Source organism: Lissotriton vulgaris, chromosome 7 (assembly GCF_964263255.1).
Source record: "Lissotriton vulgaris chromosome 7, aLisVul1.2, whole genome shotgun sequence".
In the NCBI taxonomy this organism is placed as follows: Eukaryota; Metazoa; Chordata; class Amphibia; order Caudata; family Salamandridae; genus Lissotriton; species Lissotriton vulgaris.
In genome coordinates this window covers 1390591995-1390610557 of record NC_141695.1, presented here as the reverse complement: position 1 = coordinate 1390610557, position 18563 = coordinate 1390591995, and the positions used below count along the sequence as shown (strand labels likewise).

Here is an 18563-nt window from a genome sequence, read left to right as displayed (position 1 = left end):
AGGTGGACATTAACAATACTGCTAAAAAGGCACTCCCAGACATCCCTGAGGCCTTCATTTGCATAGGCCCTGCCCTTCTCTTTGTCCTGCTTCCCACGAAGCAACACAACACTGCAGCAGTATAGATTTGGGGGTGGTGAAGAATAATGACAGTGAGGCTAAAAAAGAGAAAGAAAAGTCCCAGAAGTCCTGCAGGCTTCCTTGCTAAATGCAGCTGAACATAGAGCGCACCTTCTTTACTGCAAAGCAAATACATTAAAAATGTTGAGGAGAGACTAATTGAAAAATACATATCACGGGGACAGCACTGGGACCTGCTTTATTTTTTCAATTAGTCTTGAAAACAAAAAAGATTTCTCTCCTAAAAGCTGTTAAAAATATGGAATGCTTCACGAATTTGCGTGTCATCCTTGCGCAGGGGCCATGCTAATCTTCTCTGTATCGTTCCAATTTTAGTATATGTGCTGCCGAAGCGAGCACACTTTATTGATGAACTGACAATGTTTATAAACTCTCTAAATCTACAGTCTCTAGACATAGGGTGGCCTGGCAGAGATGCTCAGATGGCCAGTACGCATTCAAATCTGAGCCAATGGTCAAAAATGTATGAAGAGTAGCAATCCATTATTCTTCACTGCATTTGTGGTCCAAGACTAAACACACCGTAAGTATGTAGATTATACCAGGTTTGCAAAGGCTCCTGGTTCGGGCTACAGACAAGGAGCATTGTGACGTCACGCTGCCTGTGGAACAGTGATATTAAAGGTGAAACAGCTGCACAGTAGGTTAGGTGAAGGGCTCTGAGAGTGGAAAGGCAGCATGCTTGGGTCCCTGGACAAGGTGAGCTTATGATAATGTGTCTGAATGTTCGCCTGTGTTGTAATATTAAACCCCTTATTGTTGTAAACGCCTACTTACTAAGGAGTTCTCAAGCTCAGCCCCACACAGACCTGGAACTGATTATGTTAATGCAAACTATTTAAGAAACTGAGCCTGATCTAAAAGATTTCCTTGGATCTAGGACCATTTCGCCTAGCTTTTAGGTGCTTCCTTCTCCTAAAGTCCTTTGTAAAACTTGGGAAAACCTCACAGAACAGACTTCCAGGAGGTCAGATGGGTTTCCTTGTGCCTTCTCACACACACACACACACACACACACTTTCTAGCCCACTTAAGGACAAAAGGATGCATAAGTCTAAATAGGGCCAGTGGCGCAATGGATAACGCGTCTGTCTACGGATCAGAAGATTGTAGGTTCGACTCCTATCTGGCTCGGAAGGGTTGTAGGTCCCTGTTTGATTATATTCCTGTGGAATTCTTATTTACCTCAGACTTGTTGTAGGTTCAATATTCTCCAGCAGGACTCATCCAGCAGTTGTTCCACGGTAGAGCGCAAGTAATAGGACCACAGCTAGTTAAACGTTTCCCATTTGCTGCTGGACTCTATGTGATGGCCGTCACGTGGTGTGCTGCTTTTGTATTTCAACATGGGTCCCTGATACTCTTAATTGCGAAAAAGCTTGTTGACAAAAGTGTGTGTGCGCGAGGGTCTGTGGACGTAGGCAGGTGTGTGCACTTGAATGCTTACCCATTTACATGTGTGAGAGGAACAAACCAACTCCCTGTGGGCTGCAGGCTTACAACTGGTAGCCCCAGTAGCCAGGCAGAACCACAGGTGAGGAGAGAGAGAAAGTTGGTCCATTATTAGAGAAGGACCATAAGCATCTTGCACTGCTACCTTCTTCCCCTCTCAGCCACGATCGGCCAAGACCTCTCTATTAGGGTAGAGGGTGAACATTTCTTGGACCTCAGAAACTGAGGGATGTAGACCCAATATGTCCTCCAAGCGCCTAGAGACCTGGTGCCCAATCTGGCATGGTGTTTTTCAGCTTACCCGACCAATCCGGTTGCAAGGTGGACTTTAACAATACTGCTAAAAAGGCACTCCCAGACATCCCTGAGGCCTTCATTTGCATAGGCCCTGCCCTTCTCTTTGTCCTGCTTCCCACAAAGCAACACAACACTGCAGCAGTATAGATTTGGGGGTGGTGAAGAATAATGACAGTGAGGCTAAAAAAGAGAAAGAAAAGTCCCAGAAGTCCTGCAGGCTTCCTTGCTAAATGCAGCTGAACATAGAGCGCACCTTCTTTACTGCAAAGCAAATACATAAAAAATGTTGAGGAGAGACTAATTGAAAAATACATATCACGGGGACAGCACTGGGACCTGCTTTATTTTTTCAATTAGTCTTGAAAACAAAAAAGATTTCTCTCCTAAAAGCTGTTAAAAATATGGAACGCTTCACGAATTTGCGTGTCATCCTTGCGCAGGGGCCATGCTAATCTTCTCTGTATCGTTCCAATTTTAGTATATGTGCTGCCGAAGCGAGCACACTTTATTGATGAACTGACAATGTTTATAAACTCTCTAAATCTACAGTCTCTAGACATAGGGTGGCCTGGCAGAGATGCTCAGATGGCCAGTACGCATTCAAATCTGAGCCAATGGTCAAAAATGTATGAAGAGTAGCAATCCATTATTCTTCACTGCATTTGTGGTCCAAGACTAAACACACCGTAAGTATGTAGATTATACCAGGTTTGCAAAGGCTCCTGGTTCGGGCTACAGACAAGGAGCATTGTGACGTCACGCTGCCTGTGGAACAGTGATATTAAAGGTGAAACAGCTGCACAGTAGGTTAGGTGAAGGGCTCTGAGAGTGGAAAGGCAGCATGCTTGGGTCCCTGGACAAGGTGAGCTTATGATAATGTGTCTGAATGTTCGCCTGTGTTGTAATATTAAACCCCTTATTGTTGTAAACGCCTACTTACTAAGGAGTTCTCAAGCTCAGCCCCACACAGACCTGGAACTGATTATGTTAATGCAAACTATTTAAGAAACTGAGCCTGATCTAAAAGATTTCCTTGGATCTAGGACCATTTCGCCTAGCTTTTAGGTGCTTCCTTCTCCTAAAGTCCTTTGTAAAACTTGGGAAAACCTCACAGAACAGACTTCCAGGAGGTCAGATGGGTTTCCTTGTGCCTTCACACACACACACACACACACACACTTTCTAGCCCACTTAAGGACAAAAGGATGCATAAGTCTACATAGGGCCAGTGGCGCAATGGATAACGCGTCTGACTACGGATCAGAAGATTGTAGGTGCGACTCCTATCTGGCTCGGAAGGGTTGTAGGTCCCTGTTTGATTATATTCCTGTGGAATTCTTATTTACCTCAGACTTGTTGTAGGTTCAATATTCTCCAGCAGGACTCATCCAGCAGTTGTTCCACGGTAGAGCGCAAGTAATAGGACCACAGCTAGTTAAACGTTTCCCATTTGCTGCTGGACTCTATGTGATGGCCGTCACGTGGTGTGCTGCTTTTGTATTTCAACATTGGTCCCTGATACTCTTAATTGCGAAAAAGCTTGTTGACAAAAGTGTGTGTGCGCGAGGGTCTGTGAACGTAGGCAGGTGTGTGCACTTGAATGCTTACCCATTTACATGTGTGAGAGGAACAAACCAACTCCCTGTGGGCTGCAGGCTTACAACTGGTAGCCCCAGTAGCCAGGCAGAACCACAAGTAAGGAGAGAGAGAGAAAGTTGGTCCATTATTAGAGAAGGCCCATAAGCATCTTGCACTGCTACCTTCTTCCCCTCTCAGCCACGATCGGCCAAGACCTCTTTATTAGGGTAGAGGGTGAACATTTCTTGGACCTCAGAAACTGAAAGATGTAGACCCAATATGTCCTCCAAGCGCCTAGAGACCTGGTGCCCAATCTGGCATGGTGTTTTTCAGCCTACCCGACCAATCCGGTTGCAAGGTGGACTTTAACAATACTGCTAAAAAGGCACTCCCAGACATCCCTGAGGCCTTCATTTGCATAGGCCCTGCCCTTCTCTTTGTCCTGCTTCCCACGAAGCAACACAACACTGCAGCAGTATAGATTTGGGGGTGGTGAAGAATAATGACAGTGAGGCTAAAAAAGAGAAAGAAAAGTCCCAGAAGTCCTGCAGGCTTCCTTGCTAAATGCAGCTGAACATAGAGCGCACCTTCTTTACTGCAAAGCAAATACATTAAAAATGTTGAGGAGAGACTAATTGAAAAATACATATCACGGGGACAGCACTGGGACCTGCTTTATTTTTTCAATTAGTCTTGAAAACAAAAAAGATTTCTCTCCTAAAAGCTGTTAAAAATATGGAACGCTTCACGAATTTGCGTGTCATCCTTGCGCCAGGGCCATGCTAATCTTCTCTGTATCGTTCCAATTTTAGTATATGTGCTGCCGAAGCGAGCACACTTTATTGATGAACTGACAATGTTTATAAACTCTCTAAATCTACAGTCTCTAGACATAGGGTGGCCTGGCAGAGATGCTCAGATGGCCAGTACGCATTCAAATCTGAGCCAATGGTCAAAAATGTATGAAGAGTAGCAATCCATTATTCTTCACTGCATTTGTGGTCCAAGACTAAACACACCGTAAGTATGTAGATTATACCAGGTTTGCAAAGGCTCCTGGTTCGGGCTACAGACAAGGAGCATTGTGACGTCACGCTGCCTGTGGAACAGTGATATTAAAGGTGAAACAGCTGCACAGTAGGTTAGGTGAAGGGCTCTGAGAGTGGAAAGGCAGCATGCTTGGGTCCCTGGACAAGGTGAGCTTATGATAATGTGTCTGAATGTTCGCCTGTGTTGTAATATTAAACCCCTTATTGTTGTAAACGCCTACTTACTAAGGAGTTCTCAAGCTCAGCCCCACACAGACCTGGAACTGATTATGTTAATGCAAACTATTTAAGAAACTGAGCCTGATCTAAAAGATTTCCTTGGATCTAGGACCATTTCGCCTAGCTTTTAGGTGCTTCCTTCTCCTAAAGTCCTTTGTAAAACTTGGGAAAACCTCACAGAACAGACTTCCAGGAGGTCAGATGGGTTTCCTTGTGCCTTCACACACACACACACACACACACACACTTTCTAGCCCACTTAAGGACAAAAGGATGCATAAGTCTACATAGGGCCAGTGGCGCAATGGATAACGCGTCTGACTACGGATCAGAAGATTGTAGGTTCGACTCCTATCTGGCTCGGAAGGGTTGTAGGTCCCTGTTTGATTATATTCCTGTGGAATTCTTATTTACCTCAGACTTGTTGTAGGTTCAATATTCTCCAGCAGGACTCATCCAGCAGTTGTTCCACGGTAGAGCGCAAGTAATAGGACCACAGCTAGTTAAACGTTTCCCATTTGCTGCTGGACTCTATGTGATGGCCGTCACGTGGTGTGCTGCTTTTGTATTTCAACATTGGTCCCTGATACTCTTAATTGCGAAAAAGCTTGTTGACAAAAGTGTGTGTGCGCGAGGGTCTGTGGACGTAGGCAGGTGTGTGCACTTGAATGCTTACCCATTTACATGTGTGAGAGGAACAAACCAACTCCCTGTGGGCTGCAGGCTTACAACTGGTAGCCCCAGTAGCCAGGCAGAACCACAAGTAAGGAGAGAGAGAGAAAGTTGGTCCATTATTAGAGAAGGCCCATAAGCATCTTGCACTGCTACCTTCTTCCCCTCTCAGCCACGATCGGCCAAGACCTCTTTATTAGGGTAGAGGGTGAACATTTCTTGGACCTCAGAAACTGAGGGATGTAGACCCAATATGTCCTCCAAGCGCCTAGAGACCTGGTGCCCAATCTGGCATGGTGTTTTTCAGCCTACCCGACCAATCCGGTTGCAAGGTGGACTTTAACAATACTGCTAAAAAGGCACTCCCAGACATCCCTGAGGCCTTCATTTGCATAGGCCCTGCCCTTCTCTTTGTCCTGCTTCCCACGAAGCAACACAACACTGCAGCAGTATAGATTTGGGGGTGGTGAAGAATAATGACAGTGAGGCTAAAAAAGAGAAAGAAAAGTCCCAGAAGTCCTGTAGGCTTCCTTGCTAAATGCAGCTGAACATAGAGCGCACCTTCTTTACTGCAAAGCAAATACATTAAAAATGTTGAGGAGAGACTAATTGAAAAATACATATCACGGGGACAGCACTGGGACCTGCTTTATTTTTTCAATTAGTCTTGAAAACAAAAAAGATTTCTCTCCTAAAAGCTGTTAAAAATATGGAACGCTTCACGAATTTGCGTGTCATCCTTGCGCCAGGGCCATGCTAATCTTCTCTGTATCGTTCCAATTTTAGTATATGTGCTGCCGAAGCGAGCACACTTTATTGATGAACTGACAATGTTTATAAACTCTCTAAATCTACAGTCTCTAGACATAGGGTGGCCTGGCAGAGATGCTCAGATGGCCAGTACGCATTCAAATCTGAGCCAATGGTCAAAAATGTATGAAGAGTAGCAATCCATTATTCTTCACTGCATTTGTGGTCCAAGACTAAACACACCGTAAGTATGTAGATTATACCAGGTTTGCAAAGGCTCCTGGTTCGGGCTACAGACAAGGAGCATTGTGACGTCACGCTGCCTGTGGAACAGTGATATTAAAGGTGAAACAGCTGCACAGTAGGTTAGGTGAAGGGCTCTGAGAGTGGAAAGGCAGCATGCTTGGGTCCCTGGACAAGGTGAGCTTATGATAATGTGTCTGAATGTTCGCCTGTGTTGTAATATTAAACCCCTTATTGTTGTAAACGCCTACTTACTAAGGAGTTCTCAAGCTCAGCCCCACACAGACCTGGAACTGATTATGTTAATGCAAACTATTTAAGAAACTGAGCCTGATCTAAAAGATTTCCTTGGATCTAGGACCATTTCGCCTAGCTTTTAGGTGCTTCCTTCTCCTAAAGTCCTTTGTAAAACTTGGGAAAACCTCACAGAACAGACTTCCAGGAGGTCAGATGGGTTTCCTTGTGCCTTCACACACACACACACACACACACACACACTTTCTAGCCCACTTAAGGCCAAAAGGATGCATAAGTCTAAATAGGGCCAGTGGCGCAATGGATAACGCGTCTGTCTACGGATCAGAAGATTGTAGGTTCGACTCCTATCTGGCTCGGAAGGGTTGTAGGTCCCTGTTTGATTATATTCCTGTGGAATTCTTATTTACCTCAGACTTGTTGTAGGTTCAATATTCTCCAGCAGGACTCATCCAGCAGTTGTTCCACGGTAGAGCGCAAGTAATAGGACCACAGCTAGTTAAACGTTTCCCATTTGCTGCTGGACTCTATGTGATGGCCGTCACGTGGTGTGCTGCTTTTGTATTTCAACATGGGTCCCTGATACTCTTAATTGCGAAAAAGCTTGTTGACAAAAGTGTGTGTGCGCGAGGGTCTGTGGACGTAGGCAGGTGTGTGCACTTGAATGCTTACCCATTTACATGTGTGAGAGGAACAAACCAACTCCCTGTGGGCTGCAGGCTTACAACTGGTAGCCCCAGTAGCCAGGCAGAACCACAGGTAAGGAGAGAGAGAAAGTTGGTCCATTATTAGAGAAGGACCATAAGCATCTTGCACTGCTACCTTCTTCCCCTCTCAGCCACGATCGGCCAAGACCTCTCTATTAGGGTAGAGGGTGAACATTTCTTGGACCTCAGAAACTGAGGGATGTAGACCCAATATGTCCTCCAAGCGCCTAGAGACCTGGTGCCCAATCTGGCATGGTGTTTTTCAGCTTACCCGACCAATCCGGTTGCAAGGTGGACTTTAACAATACTGCTAAAAAGGCACTCCCAGACATCCCTGAGGCCTTCATTTGCATAGGCCCTGCCCTTCTCTTTGTCCTGCTTCCCACGAAGCAACACAACACTGCAGCAGTATAGATTTGGGGGTGGTGAAGAATAATGACAGTGAGGCTAAAAAAGAGAAAGAAAAGTCCCAGAAGTCCTGCAGGCTTCCTTGCTAAATGCAGCTGAACATAGAGCGCACCTTCTTTACTGCAAAGCAAATACATTAAAAATGTTGAGGAGAGACTAATTGAAAAATACATATCACGGGGACAGCACTGGGACCTGCTTTATTTTTTCAACTAGTCTTGAAAACAAAAAAGATTTCTCTCCTAAAAGCTGTTAAAAATATGGAACGCTTCACGAATTTGCGTGTCATCCTTGCGCCAGGGCCATGCTAATCTTCTCTGTATCGTTCCAATTTTAGTATATGTGCTGCCGAAGCGAGCACACTTTATTGATGAACTGACAATGTTTATAAACTCTCTAAATCTACAGTCTCTAGACATAGGGTGGCCTGGCAGAGATGCTCAGATGGCCAGTACGCATTCAAATCTGAGCCAATGGTCAAAAATGTATGAAGAGTAGCAATCCATTATTCTTCACTGCATTTGTGGTCCAAGACTAAACACACCGTAAGTATGTAGATTATACCAGGTTTGCAAAGGCTCCTGGTTCGGGCTACAGACAAGGAGCATTGTGACGTCACGCTGCCTGTGGAACAGTGATATTAAAGGTGAAACAGCTGCACAGTAGGTTAGGTGAAGGGCTCTGAGAGTGGAAAGGCAGCATGCTTGGGTCCCTGGACAAGGTGAGCTTATGATAATGTGTCTGAATGTTCGCCTGTGTTGTAATATTAAACCCCTTATTGTTGTAAACGCCTACTTACTAAGGAGTTCTCAAGCTCAGCCCCACACAGACCTGGAACTGATTATGTTAATGCAAACTATTTAAGAAACTGAGCCTGATCTAAAAGATTTCCTTGGATCTAGGACCATTTCGCCTAGCTTTTAGGTGCTTCCTTCTCCTAAAGTCCTTTGTAAAACTTGGGAAAACCTCACAGAACAGACTTCCAGGAGGTCAGATGGGTTTCCTTGTGCCTTCACACACACACACACACACACACACACACACACACACTTTCTAGCCCACTTAAGGACAAAAGGATGCATAAGTCTAAATAGGGCCAGTGGCGCAATGGATAACGCGTCTGTCTACGGATCAGAAGATTGTAGGTTCGACTCCTATCTGGCTCGGAAGGGTTGTAGGTCCCTGTTTGATTATATTCCTGTGGAATTCTTATTTACCTCAGACTTGTTGTAGGTTCAATATTCTCCAGCAGGACTCATCCAGCAGTTGTTCCACGGTAGAGCGCAAGTAATAGGACCACAGCTAGTTAAACGTTTCCCATTTGCTGCTGGACTCTATGTGATGGCCGTCACGTGGTGTGCTGCTTTTGTATTTCAACATGGGTCCCTGATACTCTTAATTGCGAAAAAGCTTGTTGACAAAAGTGTGTGTGCGCGAGGGTCTGTGGACGTAGGCAGGTGTGTGCACTTGAATGCTTACCCATTTACATGTGTGAGAGGAACAAACCAACTCCCTGTGGGCTGCAGGCTTACAACTGGTAGCCCCAGTAGCCAGGCAGAACCACAGGTAAGGAGAGAGAGAAAGTTGGTCCATTATTAGAGAAGGACCATAAGCATCTTGCACTGCTACCTTCTTCCCCTCTCAGCCACGATCGGCCAAGACCTCTCTATTAGGGTAGAGGGTGAACATTTCTTGGACCTCAGAAACTGAGGGATGTAGACCCAATATGTCCTCCAAGCGCCTAGAGACCTGGTGCCCAATCTGGCATGGTGTTTTTCAGCTTACCCGACCAATCCGGTTGCAAGGTGGACTTTAACAATACTGCTAAAAAGGCACTCCCAGACATCCCTGAGGCCTTCATTTGCATAGGCCCTGCCCTTCTCTTTGTCCTGCTTCCCACGAAGCAACACAACACTGCAGCAGTATAGATTTGGGGGTGGTGAAGAATAATGACAGTGAGGCTAAAAAAGAGAAAGAAAAGTCCCAGAAGTCCTGCAGGCTTCCTTGCTAAATGCAGCTGAACATAGAGCGCACCTTCTTTACTGCAAAGCAAATACATTAAAAATGTTGAGGAGAGACTAATTGAAAAATACATATCACGGGGACAGCACTGGGACCTGCTTTATTTTTTCAATTAGTCTTGAAAACAAAAAAGATTTCTCTCCTAAAAGCTGTTAAAAATATGGAACGCTTCACGAATTTGCGTGTCATCCTTGCGCCAGGGCCATGCTAATCTTCTCTGTATCGTTCCAATTTTAGTATATGTGCTGCCGAAGCGAGCACACTTTATTGATGAACTGACAATGTTTATAAACTCTCTAAATCTACAGTCTCTAGACATAGGGTGGCCTGGCAGAGATGCTCAGATGGCCAGTACGCATTCAAATCTGAGCCAATGGTCAAAAATGTATGAAGAGTAGCAATCCATTATTCTTCACTGCATTTGTGGTCCAAGACTAAACACACCGTAAGTATGTAGATTATACCAGGTTTGCAAAGGCTCCTGGTTCGGGCTACAGACAAGGAGCATTGTGACGTCACGCTGCCTGTGGAACAGTGATATTAAAGGTGAAACAGCTGCACAGTAGGTTAGGTGAAGGGCTCTGAGAGTGGAAAGGCAGCATGCTTGGGTCCCTGGACAAGGTGAGCTTATGATAATGTGTCTTAATGTTCGCCTGTGTTGTAATATTAAACCCCTTATTGTTGTAAACGCCTACTTACTAAGGAGTTCTCAAGCTCAGCCCCACACAGACCTGGAACTGATTATGTTAATGCAAACTATTTAAGAAACTGAGCCTGATCTAAAAGATTTCCTTGGATCTAGGACCATTTCGCCTAGCTTTTAGGTGCTTCCTTCTCCTAAAGTCCTTTGTAAAACTTGGGAAAACCTCACAGAACAGACTTCCAGGAGGTCAGATGGGTTTCCTTGTGCCTTCACACACATACACACACACACACACACACTTTCTAGCCCACTTAAGGACAAAAGGATGCATAAGTCTAAATAGGGCCAGTGGCGCAATGGATAACGCGTCTGTCTACGGATCAGAAGATTGTAGGTTCGACTCCTATCTGGCTCGGAAGGGTTGTAGGTCCCTGTTTGATTATATTCCTGTGGAATTCTTATTTACCTCAGACTTGTTGTAGGTTCAATATTCTCCAGCAGGACTCATCCAGCAGTTGTTCCACGGTAGAGCGCAAGTAATAGGACCACAGCTAGTTAAACGTTTCCCATTTGCTGCTGGACTCTATGTGATGGCCGTCACGTGGTGTGCTGCTTTTGTATTTCAACATGGGTCCCTGATACTCTTAATTGCGAAAAAGCTTGTTGACAAAAGTGTGTGTGCGCGAGGGTCTGTGGACGTAGGCAGGTGTGTGCACTTGAATGCTTACCCATTTACATGTGTGAGAGGAACAAACCAACTCCCTGTGGGCTGCAGGCTTACAACTGGTAGCCCCAGTAGCCAGGCAGAACCACAGGTAAGGAGAGAGAGAAAGTTGGTCCATTATTAGAGAAGGACCATAAGCATCTTGCACTGCTACCTTCTTCCCCTCTCAGCCACGATCGGCCAAGACCTCTCTATTAGGGTAGAGGGTGAACATTTCTTGGACCTCAGAAACTGAGGGATGTAGACCCAATATGTCCTCCAAGCGCCTAGAGACCTGGTGCCCAATCTGGCATGGTGTTTTTCAGCTTACCCGACCAATCCGGTTGCAAGGTGGACTTTAACAATACTGCTAAAAAGGCACTCCCAGACATCCCTGAGGCCTTCATTTGCATAGGCCCTGCCCTTCTCTTTGTCCTGCTTCCCACGAAGCAACACAACACTGCAGCAGTATAGATTTGGGGGTGGTGAAGAATAATGACAGTGAGGCTAAAAAAGAGAAAGAAAAGTCCCAGAAGTCCTGCAGGCTTCCTTGCTAAATGCAGCTGAACATAGAGCGCACCTTCTTTACTGCAAAGCAAATACATAAAAAATGTTGAGGAGAGACTAATTGAAAAATACATATCACGGGGACAGCACTGGGACCTGCTTTATTTTTTCAATTAGTCTTGAAAACAAAAAAGATCTCTCTCCTAAAAGCTGTTAAAAATATGGAACGCTTCACGAATTTGCGTGTCATCCTTGCGCAGGGGCCATGCTAATCTTCTCTGTATCGTTCCAATTTTAGTATATGTGCTGCCGAAGCGAGCACACTTTATTGATGAACTGACAATGTTTATAAACTCTCTAAATCTACAGTCTCTAGACATAGGGTGGCCTGGCAGAGATGCTCAGATGGCCAGTACGCATTCAAATCTGAGCCAATGGTCAAAAATGTATGAAGAGTAGCAATCCATTATTCTTCACTGCATTTGTGGTCCAAGACTAAACACACCATAAGTATGTAGATTATACCAGGTTTGCAAAGGCTCCTGGTTCGGGCTACAGACAAGGAGCATTGTGACGTCACGCTGCCTGTGGAACAGTGATATTAAAGGTGAAACAGCTGCACAGTAGGTTAGGTGAAGGGCTCTGAGAGTGGAAAGGCAGCATGCTTGGGTCCCTGGACAAGGTGAGCTTATGATAATGTGTCTGAATGTTCGCCTGTGTTGTAATATTAAACCCCTTATTGTTGTAAACGCCTACTTACTAAGGAGTTCTCAAGCTCAGCCCCACACAGACCTGGAACTGATTATGTTAATGCAAACTATTTAAGAAACTGAGCCTGATCTAAAAGATTTCCTTGGATCTAGGACCATTTCGCCTAGCTTTTAGGTGCTTCCTTCTCCTAAAGTCCTTTGTAAAACTTGGGAAAACCTCACAGAACAGACTTCCAGGAGGTCAGATGGGTTTCCTTGTGCCTTCACACACACACACACACACACACACACTTTCTAGCCCACTTAAGGACAAAAGGATGCATAAGTCTACATAGGGCCAGTGGCGCAATGGATAACGCGTCTGACTACGGATCAGAAGATTGTAGGTTCGACTCCTATCTGGCTCGGAAGGGTTGTAGGTCCCTGTTTGATTATATTCCTGTGGAATTCTTATTTACCTCAGACTTGTTGTAGGTTCAATATTCTCCAGCAGGACTCATCCAGCAGTTGTTCCACGGTAGAGCGCAAGTAATAGGACCACAGCTAGTTAAACGTTTCCCATTTGCTGCTGGACTCTATGTGATGGCCGTCACGTGGTGTGCTGCTTTTGTATTTCAACATTGGTCCCTGATACTCTTAATTGCGAAAAAGCTTGTTGACAAAAGTGTGTGTGCGCGAGGGTCTGTGGACGTAGGCAGGTGTGTGCACTTGAATGCTTACCCATTTACATGTGTGAGAGGAACAAACCAACTCCCTGTGGGCTGCAGGCTTACAACTGGTAGCCCCAGTAGCCAGGCAGAACCACAAGTAAGGAGAGAGAGAGAAAGTTGGTCCATTATTAGAGAAGGCCCATAAGCATCTTGCACTGCTACCTTCTTCCCCTCTCAGCCACGATCGGCCAAGACCTCTTTATTAGGGTAGAGGGTGAACATTTCTTGGACCTCAGAAACTGAGGGATGTAGACCCAATATGTCCTCCAAGCGCCTAGAGACCTGGTGCCCAATCTGGCATGGTGTTTTTCAGCCTACCCGACCAATCCGGTTGCAAGGTGGACTTTAACAATACTGCTAAAAAGGCACTCCCAGACATCCCTGAGGCCTTCATTTGCATAGGCCCTGCCCTTCTCTTTGTCCTGCTTCCCACGAAGCAACACAACACTGCAGCAGTATAGATTTGGGGGTGGTGAAGAATAATGACAGTGAGGCTAAAAAAGAGAAAGAAAAGTCCCAGAAGTCCTGCAGGCTTCCTTGCTAAATGCAGCTGAACATAGAGCGCACCTTCTTTACTGCAAAGCAAATACATTAAAAATGTTGAGGAGAGACTAATTGAAAAATACATATCACGGGGACAGCACTGGGACCTGCTTTATTTTTTCAATTAGTCTTGAAAACAAAAAAGATTTCTCTCCTAAAAGCTGTTAAAAATATGGAACGCTTCACGAATTTGCGTGTCATCCTTGCGCCAGGGCCATGCTAATCTTCTCTGTATCGTTCCAATTTTAGTATATGTGCTGCCGAAGCGAGCACACTTTATTGATGAACTGACAATGTTTATAAACTCTCTAAATCTACAGTCTCTAGACATAGGGTGGCCTGGCAGAGATGCTCAGATGGCCAGTACGCATTCAAATCTGAGCCAATGGTCAAAAATGTATGAAGAGTAGCAATCCATTATTCTTCACTGCATTTGTGGTCCAAGACTAAACACACCGTAAGTATGTAGATTATACCAGGTTTGCAAAGGCTCCTGGTTCGGGCTACAGACAAGGAGCATTGTGACGTCACGCTGCCTGTGGAACAGTGATATTAAAGGTGAAACAGCTGCACAGTAGGTTAGGTGAAGGGCTCTGAGAGTGGAAAGGCAGCATGCTTGGGTCCCTGGACAAGGTGAGCTTATGATAATGTGTCTGAATGTTCGCCTGTGTTGTAATATTAAACCCCTTATTGTTGTAAACGCCTACTTACTAAGGAGTTCTCAAGCTCAGCCCCACACAGACCTGGAACTGATTATGTTAATGCAAACTATTTAAGAAACTGAGCCTGATCTAAAAGATTTCCTTGGATCTAGGACCATTTCGCCTAGCTTTTAGGTGCTTCCTTCTCCTAAAGTCCTTTGTAAAACTTGGGAAAACCTCACAGAACAGACTTCCAGGAGGTCAGATGGGTTTCCTTGTGCCTTCACACACACACACACACACACACACACACTTTCTAGCCCACTTAAGGCCAAAAGGATGCATAAGTCTAAATAGGGCCAGTGGCGCAATGGATAACGCGTCTGTCTACGGATCAGAAGATTGTAGGTTCGACTCCTATCTGGCTCGGAAGGGTTGTAGGTCCCTGTTTGATTATATTCCTGTGGAATTCTTATTTACCTCAGACTTGTTGTAGGTTCAATATTCTCCAGCAGGACTCATCCAGCAGTTGTTCCACGGTAGAGCGCAAGTAATAGGACCACAGCTAGTTAAACGTTTCCCATTTGCTGCTGGACTCTATGTGATGGCCGTCACGTGGTGTGCTGCTTTTGTATTTCAACATGGGTCCCTGATACTCTTAATTGCGAAAAAGCTTGTTGACAAAAGTGTGTGTGCGCGAGGGTCTGTGGACGTAGGCAGGTGTGTGCACTTGAATGCTTACCCATTTACATGTGTGAGAGGAACAAACCAACTCCCTGTGGGCTGCAGGCTTACAACTGGTAGCCCCAGTAGCCAGGCAGAACCACAGGTAAGGAGAGAGAGAAAGTTGGTCCATTATTAGAGAAGGACCATAAGCATCTTGCACTGCTACCTTCTTCCCCTCTCAGCCACGATCGGCCAAGACCTCTCTATTAGGGTAGAGGGTGAACATTTCTTGGACCTCAGAAACTGAGGGATGTAGACCCAATATGTCCTCCAAGCGCCTAGAGACCTGGTGCCCAATCTGGCATGGTGTTTTTCAGCTTACCCGACCAATCCGGTTGCAAGGTGGACTTTAACAATACTGCTAAAAAGGCACTCCCAGACATCCCTGAGGCCTTCATTTGCATAGGCCCTGCCCTTCTCTTTGTCCTGCTTCCCACGAAGCAACACAACACTGCAGCAGTATAGATTTGGGGGTGGTGAAGAATAATGACAGTGAGGCTAAAAAAGAGAAAGAAAAGTCCCAGAAGTCCTGCAGGCTTCCTTGCTAAATGCAGCTGAACATAGAGCGCACCTTCTTTACTGCAAAGCAAATACATTAAAAATGTTGAGGAGAGACTAATTGAAAAATACATATCACGGGGACAGCACTGGGACCTGCTTTATTTTTTCAACTAGTCTTGAAAACAAAAAAGATTTCTCTCCTAAAAGCTGTTAAAAATATGGAACGCTTCACGAATTTGCGTGTCATCCTTGCGCCAGGGCCATGCTAATCTTCTCTGTATCGTTCCAATTTTAGTATATGTGCTGCCGAAGCGAGCACACTTTATTGATGAACTGACAATGTTTATAAACTCTCTAAATCTACAGTCTCTAGACATAGGGTGGCCTGGCAGAGATGCTCAGATGGCCAGTACGCATTCAAATCTGAGCCAATGGTCAAAAATGTATGAAGAGTAGCAATCCATTATTCTTCACTGCATTTGTGGTCCAAGACTAAACACACCGTAAGTATGTAGATTATACCAGGTTTGCAAAGGCTCCTGGTTCGGGCTACAGACAAGGAGCATTGTGACGTCACGCTGCCTGTGGAACAGTGATATTAAAGGTGAAACAGCTGCACAGTAGGTTAGGTGAAGGGCTCTGAGAGTGGAAAGGCAGCATGCTTGGGTCCCTGGACAAGGTGAGCTTATGATAATGTGTCTGAATGTTCGCCTGTGTTGTAATATTAAACCCCTTATTGTTGTAAACGCCTACTTACTAAGGAGTTCTCAAGCTCAGCCCCACACAGACCTGGAACTGATTATGTTAATGCAAACTATTTAAGAAACTGAGCCTGATCTAAAAGATTTCCTTGGATCTAGGACCATTTCGCCTAGCTTTTAGGTGCTTCCTTCTCCTAAAGTCCTTTGTAAAACTTGGGAAAACCTCACAGAACAGACTTCCAGGAGGTCAGATGGGTTTCCTTGTGCCTTCACACACACACACACACACACACACACACACACACACTTTCTAGCCCACTTAAGGACAAAAGGATGCATAAGTCTAAATAGGGCCAGTGGCGCAATGGATAACGCGTCTGTCTACGGATCAGAAGATTGTAGGTTCGACTCCTATCTGGCTCGGAAGGGTTGTAGGTCCCTGTTTGATTATATTCCTGTGGAATTCTTATTTACCTCAGACTTGTTGTAGGTTCAATATTCTCCAGCAGGACTCATCCAGCAGTTGTTCCACGGTAGAGCGCAAGTAATAGGACCACAGCTAGTTAAACGTTTCCCATTTGCTGCTGGACTCTATGTGATGGCCGTCACGTGGTGTGCTGCTTTTGTATTTCAACATGGGTCCCTGATACTCTTAATTGCGAAAAAGCTTGTTGACAAAAGTGTGTGTGCGCGAGGGTCTGTGGACGTAGGCAGGTGTGTGCACTTGAATGCTTACCCATTTACATGTGTGAGAGGAACAAACCAACTCCCTGTGGGCTGCAGGCTTACAACTGGTAGCCCCAGTAGCCAGGCAGAACCACAGGTAAGGAGAGAGAGAAAGTTGGTCCATTATTAGAGAAGGACCATAAGCATCTTGCACTGCTACCTTCTTCCCCTCTCAGCCACGATCGGCCAAGACCTCTCTATTAGGGTAGAGGGTGAACATTTCTTGGACCTCAGAAACTGAGGGATGTAGACCCAATATGTCCTCCAAGCGCCTAGAGACCTGGTGCCCAATCTGGCATGGTGTTTTTCAGCTTACCCGACCAATCCGGTTGCAAGGTGGACTTTAACAATACTGCTAAAAAGGCACTCCCAGACATCCCTGAGGCCTTCATTTGCATAGGCCCTGCCCTTCTCTTTGTCCTGCTTCCCACGAAGCAACACAACACTGCAGCAGTATAGATTTGGGGGTGGTGAAGAATAATGACAGTGAGGCTAAAAAAGAGAAAGAAAAGTCCCAGAAGTCCTGCAGGCTTCCTTGCTAAATGCAGCTGAACATAGAGCGCACCTTCTTTACTGCAAAGCAAATACATTAAAAATGTTGAGGAGAGACTAATTGAAAAATACATATCACGGGGACAGCACTGGGACCTGCTTTATTTTTTCAATTAGTCTTGAAAACAAAAAAGATTTCTCTCCTAAAAGCTGTTAAAAATATGGAACGCTTCACGAATTTGCGTGTCATCCTTGCGCCAGGGCCATGCTAATCTTCTCTGTATCGTTCCAATTTTAGTATATGTGCTGCCGAAGCGAGCACACTTTATTGATGAACTGACAATGTTTATAAACTCTCTAAATCTACAGTCTCTAGACATAGGGTGGCCTGGCAGAGATGCTCAGATGGCCAGTACGCATTCAAATCTGAGCCAATGGTCAAAAATGTATGAAGAGTAGCAATCCATTATTCTTCACTGCATTTGTGGTCCAAGACTAAACACACCGTAAGTATGTAGATTATACCAGGTTTGCAAAGGCTCCTGGTTCGGGCTACAGACAAGGAGCATTGTGACGTCACGCTGCCTGTGGAACAGTGATATTAAAGGTGAAACAGCTGCACAGTAGGTTAGGTGAAGGGCTCTGAGAGTGGAAAGGCAGCATGCTTGGGTCCCTGGACAAGGTGAGCTTATGATAATGTGTCTTAATGTTCGCCTGTGTTGTAATATTAAACCCCTTATTGTTGTAAACGCCTACTTACTAAGGAGTTCTCAAGCTCAGCCCCACACAGACCTGGAACTGATTATGTTAATGCAAACTATTTAAGAAACTGAGCCTGATCTAAAAGATTTCCTTGGATCTAGGACCATTTCGCCTAGCTTTTAGGTGCTTCCTTCTCCTAAAGTCCTTTGTAAAACTTGGGAAAACCTCACAGAACAGACTTCCAGGAGGTCAGATGGGTTTCCTTGTGCCTTCACACACATACACACACACACACACACACTTTCTAGCCCACTTAAGGACAAAAGGATGCATAAGTCTAAATAGGGCCAGTGGCGCAATGGATAACGCGTCTGTCTACGGATCAGAAGATTGTAGGTTCGACTCCTATCTGGCTCGGAAGGGTTGTAGGTCCCTGTTTGATTATATTCCTGTGGAATTCTTATT

The 18563-nt window shown here is 45.2% G+C and overlaps 12 non-coding genes across 12 annotated transcripts; 2 read left to right on the top strand and 10 right to left on the bottom strand.

Annotated features, from left to right (window-relative positions):
• Positions 1 to 373: 373 nt before the first annotated feature.
• LOC147705039 (U6 spliceosomal RNA) lies at positions 374 to 480 on the bottom strand. Its single transcript, XR_015298218.1, has one exon. It is a non-coding gene; the product is annotated as a U6 spliceosomal RNA (small nuclear RNA).
• Positions 481 to 2285: 1805 nt separating this feature from the next.
• Positions 2286 to 2392, bottom strand: LOC147705038 (U6 spliceosomal RNA). The gene has a single exon (XR_015297921.1). It is a non-coding gene; the product is annotated as a U6 spliceosomal RNA (small nuclear RNA).
• Positions 2393 to 4197: 1805 nt separating this feature from the next.
• On the bottom strand, positions 4198 to 4304 carry LOC147705037 (U6 spliceosomal RNA). The gene has a single exon (XR_015298417.1). It is a non-coding gene; the product is annotated as a U6 spliceosomal RNA (small nuclear RNA).
• Positions 4305 to 5026: 722 nt separating this feature from the next.
• Positions 5027 to 5099, top strand: TRNAR-ACG (transfer RNA arginine (anticodon ACG)). The gene has a single exon. It is a non-coding gene; the product is annotated as a tRNA-Arg (tRNA).
• Positions 5100 to 6111: 1012 nt separating this feature from the next.
• Positions 6112 to 6218, bottom strand: LOC147705035 (U6 spliceosomal RNA). The gene has a single exon (XR_015298416.1). It is a non-coding gene; the product is annotated as a U6 spliceosomal RNA (small nuclear RNA).
• A 1807-nt stretch (positions 6219 to 8025) lies between these two features.
• LOC147705034 (U6 spliceosomal RNA) lies at positions 8026 to 8132 on the bottom strand. Its single transcript, XR_015298415.1, has one exon. It is a non-coding gene; the product is annotated as a U6 spliceosomal RNA (small nuclear RNA).
• A 1815-nt stretch (positions 8133 to 9947) lies between these two features.
• LOC147705033 (U6 spliceosomal RNA) lies at positions 9948 to 10054 on the bottom strand. The gene has a single exon (XR_015298414.1). It is a non-coding gene; the product is annotated as a U6 spliceosomal RNA (small nuclear RNA).
• Positions 10055 to 11861: 1807 nt separating this feature from the next.
• LOC147705032 (U6 spliceosomal RNA) lies at positions 11862 to 11968 on the bottom strand. The gene has a single exon (XR_015297920.1). It is a non-coding gene; the product is annotated as a U6 spliceosomal RNA (small nuclear RNA).
• A 722-nt stretch (positions 11969 to 12690) lies between these two features.
• On the top strand, positions 12691 to 12763 carry TRNAR-ACG (transfer RNA arginine (anticodon ACG)). The gene has a single exon. It is a non-coding gene; the product is annotated as a tRNA-Arg (tRNA).
• Positions 12764 to 13775: 1012 nt separating this feature from the next.
• On the bottom strand, positions 13776 to 13882 carry LOC147705030 (U6 spliceosomal RNA). Its single transcript, XR_015298413.1, has one exon. It is a non-coding gene; the product is annotated as a U6 spliceosomal RNA (small nuclear RNA).
• A 1807-nt stretch (positions 13883 to 15689) lies between these two features.
• LOC147705029 (U6 spliceosomal RNA) lies at positions 15690 to 15796 on the bottom strand. Its single transcript, XR_015298411.1, has one exon. It is a non-coding gene; the product is annotated as a U6 spliceosomal RNA (small nuclear RNA).
• Positions 15797 to 17611: 1815 nt separating this feature from the next.
• Positions 17612 to 17718, bottom strand: LOC147705028 (U6 spliceosomal RNA). The gene has a single exon (XR_015298410.1). It is a non-coding gene; the product is annotated as a U6 spliceosomal RNA (small nuclear RNA).
• Between the last annotated feature and the right edge of the window lie 845 nt (positions 17719 to 18563).